Here is a 7447-nt window from a genome sequence, read left to right on the forward strand (position 1 = left end):
ATTCAGTCTCTCATTCAATTTTCTGAAGAAATTTTTTTAAAACAGAACAATTTCGGTAAGTTTTCCGACAGTTAGAGAAATTTGAAAAATATCTTTTCGGAACCCCAATTAAGAGTAAACTTTCTTTGATATGATAGCGCAATTGATTCCCGATGAGATTTGCTCAATGATGTATCCAATTTTGCGTGAAACAAAATCTATATTTTGAAGGTACGCGTAGCAAAATCAGAGATTGATTATCATCAGTCTTTCAGAAAAATCTGCGAAAGTGAGGGTCAATCTCTATAAATGTCTGCAAAATTATAATAAGTTTTACATAGCCAAAAATTACAACTCTGCACCAATTGAACATTTGAAAGCAATCAATTGGCAAGTAAGCCTATAAATATTCGCCAAGGACGTCTGCCCCGAACACTAACTTGGAACAGAAATCAGGTTTTTAACGGCTTCAAACTCCCCAGAGGCAAAACGAACATCACGTGGCAATGCCACAGTTGTGTACAGGCTGCTACACGCATTCGTTGGAGACCAGTTTGGTTGAAATCGGATCAAGAGAACCCAAAAGCAAAAATGGTGTTTTTGACATCCCTCAAAACCGAAGCACCATGGGACAATGCAGCAATGATCTACATTCTATACGATTTCGTTTGAAACCAGTTTTGCTGAAATCGGACCGAGGGAACCCATAGGCAAAAATGAGATTTTTTACATTCCTCAAATTCCTCAGAAGCCAGCCAAACACCTCAGAGCAATGCCACAATGATCTACACGCTCTACGGATTCGTTTGAGACAACATTGATTGAAATCGGAGCAAGAGAACTCAAGGGCAAAATTAAGACTTTTTACATTCCTCAAATTCCTCAGATGCAAACCGAACACCACACTCTTATTTTCCGAGACTGTCCTGCTCAAACGAATTTCCTGGATTTTCCTCAAACGTGCTTGGTTCACCGGTTCTAAATCAGTCACGACAAAGCGAATTTTCTTGTCCGGCGAAGCAGGAGTTGACGGAGGTGTAGACATTGACTGTGATTGAGTAATATTCACGGAATGTCTGATGGGGCTACCATAAAATGTGGTCTGTTTTTTCCGTCGAGAAGAGGCACGAGACAAATTCAAAGAGGATGAGACATTTCCATCCGGTTCGGACATTATAACGGGACCGCCATGGGTTGGAAAGCCCGATGCTGCCAAATTTGCCGAAGTTCCTTCTTGAGATTTCGGAATTGAAGATTTATCGTCTGAAGAAATGGGGATGAGGTCTGGACATACTGGATTTTTTATGACTGAAATTGGTGACTTTGGTTTAATACTAATGGGAACCTCCATTCCTTGATTTCCAGACGTGGAAGAAGATGCTGTTAAGTCTACTACTGGAGTAGAGTGTTGTGGAGAAGGGATAGTCTGTACACCTGGAGCCTCCGAGACTGAAGTTTCCTTTGACTTAGTCGACACAATTTGGCCACAAGATGGAGTATATGAAGTTGGCAGAGATGGTAATTTCGGATGAGCAGGAATCTTTACCGTTTTAGCTGTGATACGTTGGCGAGAACTCGATTGTTTGAGAGGCCGATTGTCTTCTGATGATGACGGTGAAGATGACACAATGGGGCGTTTCTGCCCCTTCTTGACAGGCGTTAGTTGCTTACCTGAAACACTTAGATCGGTTGATTTAAGACGTACCGCCAAATGATTTCTTCTTACCTCTTTTCCCTTATCAGAAATATATGTGGAAACAGTAATCCGCACATTTTTGCCCTTAAAAGGTTTGAAAAATTCTCTGTCAGACTTCCTGTTTAGAAATTTCCTAAGTATCTCGACTTTATCTGGTTCATTCAATACTAAGTAATCCAAATTACGTTTTGGTAACGACCGGTGAATTTGATCCGTTTGCATCTTGCTCCTAAATCTAAAGGTACCACCAGACAAATTGGAGCGAAGGGTGGCTGCGAGGACTTGATTTCTGTCCGTCAGCGTCTTCAATGCTTTGACTCCCTCCTGATGGGACAATGACTTTTTCAATGTCAACCACTGATTGGCGGAATGTGCTAGGTTCTCCAGAGCGCGGTAGTGAGGTGTATTCGACACTGAATCCGTCAGTCCACCGAAGTATGGGGACACCGTCGGGCTTGTTTGCCCCTTCCTGACCACTTTTATCCTCGGTCGGCTATCGCAATGCTCCCGACGCTGTTCGGGTGTTAATAGGTCCCGTTCCAATTGTTGGTTATCTAAATTAACACCCGTAGATAAACGCTCAGCCGCAATAGATAGCTCCGTATTCGGAGGACGGCCAAAATGAAGCTCAAAGGGTGAAACCCCAGTAACAGAATTTTTTGTAATCCGATTATCTTCAATAATAATTTTAAGAGTATCTTGAACATTTGAAAAATCCGAACTCAACCGCGAGCCGCCCAAACGACGTTTAATCGTTTGGATAGACTTTTCTACTAGACCGCAACCTCGATGGTCCCCCACCGGGCAGAATATTGTGCAATTTTTTTTATCTTGACAAAAATTTTGCACTAATTTGTTTTTAAAACCGTGCTGTTGAATATACGATTTAAGAAATTTAATAATCTTCCGTCCTCCCGTAGAACGTGTAATCATAGCTGACGGATATTTTGAGTAACGGTCGATCGCGACCAAGGTATACATACTGTTACCAAACGAATCGAGTAGAGGGCCTGCGTAATCGAGCTGCAGCTCTTCATTAGGACCAGACAAAAGGGGTAAAGGCTTGGAAGAGTTAAATGAAGCGTTCGCTTTCAAATTCTTACCAAACTTCGTGCACTGGGGACAATCTTTGCAATGCTGGACAATATCTCGATGCATTCGGGGCCACCAGATGTATTGCGCAGCATCAACCATGGCTAACTGAACCGCATGCGATCTATGTAGCTGAGACAATAATGGTTGTCGTAGGCACATGGGAATAGCGATCCTATTGTCTACAATAATACAGCCATCAACCACCGCTGCACAATGCCAAAAGGATTTTATATAGGAATCGATACGACAAAATCCTTCGTAGTCCCGGTTAATGATTGCTCGTTTCATGAGGCATAGACTGGCATCTTCGTCCGTAAGTTCCGACAGTACATCGGAATCCAAAATGCCCAGCAACCCGGTTAACGATTTCTGGTCCGTAGCGACCACTGGTGACTTCAAAATTTCTAGACTATGAACTGACTGAGATTGACGATTTGTTAAAATAGTTTTCCTGGCCCTTTTTGATCTGAAATTGGCTAATATACGGGCATATTGACTCCTCAACTCCACTCCGCGTTGTAATGTTGACGACCTTCTAGGACGTACAGCCCCCGCGCGAAACCGCGGCCGAGCCCTATCAGAAGAAAACCAATGTTTATTGACTGGGAGGTACTGATTTAAAAGCTGCTCAAAACTGTCATTTGTGTTGTTGGTGTTGATGTTAGAATCCATTGCAGTCTGAAAATGAAAAACACCCAATAATACGATTGTATTTCAACAAATTCGATACGATGAAACAAAGGCGAAAAAATCTATGAACGACAAAAAACAGATCACAATCACTAACGGCCAAAGTAATAATCCACACTGAAATCAAAACTGGCAGATAATATGTAATCCATGCTGAGAAAGTGACAAAAACTTGCATCATTTTTCTCAACGCTGATTGGCTATATTTTAAACCAGCAATTTTGACGCCCCCTAGCGGAGGAATGTCAAACGTATTGAATTGTTGGAAAATGCCGATATGTTTACTGTCTAAATTTTCGTCGCCCTCTATGCCTTGCGATGTAGCTGGAATATTTTGATTTATGGCGCCCTCTACCGATAGGCTTCCAAACGTGTGAGATGCAACAATTGAATTGTCCATATCGGAACGATTGACCCGAGGCTGACCGAAATCCAATGACTCAATTAGGTTAATTGTATTAGATACGGCAGAATTCTGGCTGTTTTTCGTGATATTAGGTGAGACTAGCTTGTCTTTCTGAATAATCGGTGATTCTTCTAATGAAGGACAACACTTGGCCCAATCTTCCAAAAAATTGCACGCATCAAAGAATCGACTAATACATTTGACCACATTTTGTTCGTCAAAACTGCTTGGTCCCGGTGCTTCAAACGTTGGGAAACGGGATAAATAATCCACTATACCCAATTTACATCCGGAGATATGAAAGATATCGAAATCGAAAGGCAATAACTTATCAGCCTATCTGGTTAATCGCGATTGATGTGTTTTGTTACCTCGGTTGGTCTTTAACGCAGAGATAATCGCTTTATGGTCAGTTAAAACCACAAAATAATTTCCCAACAAATAAGTTCGAAAATGCTCACACGACCATACAATTGCTAGAAGTTCTAAATCATTAGTACTGTATTTCTTCTCCTGATTGCTGAGAAAACGTGACGCAAAAGCAATTGGGACCCAAACATCCTTTTCTATCTCCTGTTCTAACGCAGCATCCAAACCACTATGACTGGCGCCACATTTCACACGCGAGTTCCGACTTTGGTCATAATGATACATTTTTGTGATGTTCGCTATCAATTGCAAGATGTTACTAAATGCAGTTTGTTGGCAATCCCCCCACACAAATTTACTTTTATTACTTGCTTTCAAGGACGGGCGTAATTGGTCCGAATGGACCTGAAAGTTCGGCAAAAATTGTTGTAGATGGTTGAGTATGCCCATGAACGAACGGATGGCAATCGGTCTCAACCCTTCGTCTATCTTTATGCGCCAAAAACGAAATGTCTTAGGGGTTCGGGTATTTTGCCATCTCCATTGAGGTTTATCAGCTTAGTAAGCGATTTCAGAAAATTAAGTCCTGCACTGGCATTCGATTTACTAACAAGATCTTAAAAAATTTGAGGAACTATTTTATCAGGACCTGCTGCTGATCCGTTCGGAAAGGACATTATCGCTTTGTATAGGTCAAAATTGGTTACGAAAAAACTATCCAATTTTTCTGGATTTGGACTGCAAATTTGGCTCGCTGAGGGTGCTTAGACAACAATTTTTGATAGTTATCAGTTGAAAAAGGAGCAACTTTGTTATCCGAAGCAGCAAGCCTGATTCCCCCCTTTACATTTCCTTCATCGAGCTTACTACTTATTAGCTTTATTCTCTGCTCGAGGTCACTCACAGGCGGGCTCGAAACTTGGGGATGGGGTTTTGGAAGTGACACGTCATTTGCTCGATTTTTTTTATTTATCAAAGAACTCATGCTTGTGGTCTGTTTACGTCCACTTCTTTTCGGTTGCTCCAAAAAAAAACAAGAACGACGTTAAAAAAGTTAGTCATTTTGTAACATCTTCTACATTGTAGACGATGTAATTTATTTTTCCGGCAGGTTTTCCGGCAAAGGAACACGCGCGTCTTTTGGTACTCTCTTGAGTACTCGGACATTTGAGATGGTTGCATTAACATAATTGTCTAGCACTAAATCATTACCTATCGTTGCTTTATTAACAGATTTTACATCAACGCATTAAAGACACTGAAATGATTGGGTTTTCTTAGAGTCGCTAAGAGAAATATTTACACAACTGATATGATACCAACTAGAACAACAATCACATCTAATCCAATTTATCAGTCCTGAAGGTTTTAAGCAATCTTTGCTTGTACACTCTTTGTTATTTTCCCTCATCTTGACTCAGCATAAAGGTAAAAAAAGGATTTTGACTGGACTTTAGGGGACTGAACTAACCCATGATAAGCGGTTAGTGGGAATTTTGTAAATCAGCAAATAAAATTTAAAAAAATAAAAGACAATTAAATTAGTTTAAGTTTTAAAATCGAATTAAAAAATTCAAAAACAAGGAACAATCTCACCCGAGCTCAGTAGGTCCAGCGGTGCACCACCAGACTCTTCAAGCCAGTTCCAGTTTCCTACTTCCCCACAGAAAGCCACTTGACAGACCTGTCTCTAAAATCCCTTAGAGGGCGCTGTTGTCTAGGGAATGGGCAATTTCTGCAGCTGTAGGGTTGTGAGTCACAGGTGCCAATTGTGAGTCACAGGTGCCCATTCCCTAAACAATATCTTTCAAATGATATAAAAAAAATGGCTAGTTAAAGGTCGAAATTTGTCTGAAGAAAAAAACCCACCCCGAGCACAAATATTCCGTTACTTTCGTATTGAAAGTCGGAACAATAAGGGGTCTTTCTGAATGTTGTTAAGACTTTCTTATTCTTATTCAACAGACAAAGTTTCTTTTACTCGTAAATAAGTTTATTATTTTAAGTATAGGAGTCACACATCAAATATAGAACATGATAGTAATAGTGATGGCAATGGGGATCGTTTGGTATATTTTCGCTTGGCTTATACACCGTACAGTTTGCGTTTGGTGATATTTTATCAACCGAGCAAACACATAATTTCAAGCTAGCATATGGTAGAAGTTTAAGAATTGTGTTTCTGATTTCAATTCAGAACATAATAATCGAAGTAATAAAAATATGTTGAGTTAAGTAGCTAGTTAAGTATGAACTTTTTATTGCAATCGTCAAGAAGAGAATTCGATTAACGAACAACCCCATACCAACACTTTTCAATCTCCAAATAATCATTTTTTTAGCCCACGATGAGCAGACAAATTGGATCCCTCCATCGCTCAAATTCCCACCCAGCCAACCTCCAAACTCAAATCCCAAATATCCCACTTTTTGCTTTTCCGCCACCCGACTCACCAGTTATTAATGTACCATCAAGCACGACTTCTGATACTAACTCAGATATTTCAGTTTTTCACACCATCTCACAATTTAATAACTCCGATCCATCTCCCTCTACCCATACCCAGACCAACTCTTCAGTTTTTCAAAACCCCCCTTTCAACCCATTCAAGCCAATCATCCATTCCCATCACTTTCCATTCCTTCTCACGCTTCCCAAGTGACCCCAACCTATTCTCCATTTACTTCCGACAGATCGAATAATAACTGCCCAGATAATATACAAATTTCTGAAGAACTTCAAAATTTTATTCAGAACATCTAGCAGCACTAACCGAGCTTACCGCACTTTTAAGAGAAAGTTTCCAAATCACCCATTCACAACCAAAACCGGAACAGCCAGAGAATATATCAACCACCGAGACCATACTAACACAGCAAAACACCTTCAAGTAACCCCACCTTTATTTCCACAAAATACCTTAAATACTTCTACCACTACTAGTGAACCACGAAATTTTGTTGATGAGCACGTTTTAATACCAACACTTCATTGGACCGCTTATTACAACTATACTAACCCTCTCTATATACCACTCACTAATACTACAGTAGATATCGAAAGAAACAAAAATGAACTATATAAAGTCACCACATCACTAACACCCCGACAATTTACATATGTCGAATATAAAAAATTATTAAAAACAATCACCGCACCCGAGCTAACAATTACTCAATTGAATACTACAATCATATCATCATCCGTCCTA

Source organism: Symsagittifera roscoffensis, chromosome 9 (genome assembly GCF_963678635.1).
Source record: "Symsagittifera roscoffensis chromosome 9, txSymRosc1.1, whole genome shotgun sequence".
NCBI lineage: Eukaryota > Metazoa > Xenacoelomorpha > Acoela > Convolutidae > Symsagittifera > Symsagittifera roscoffensis.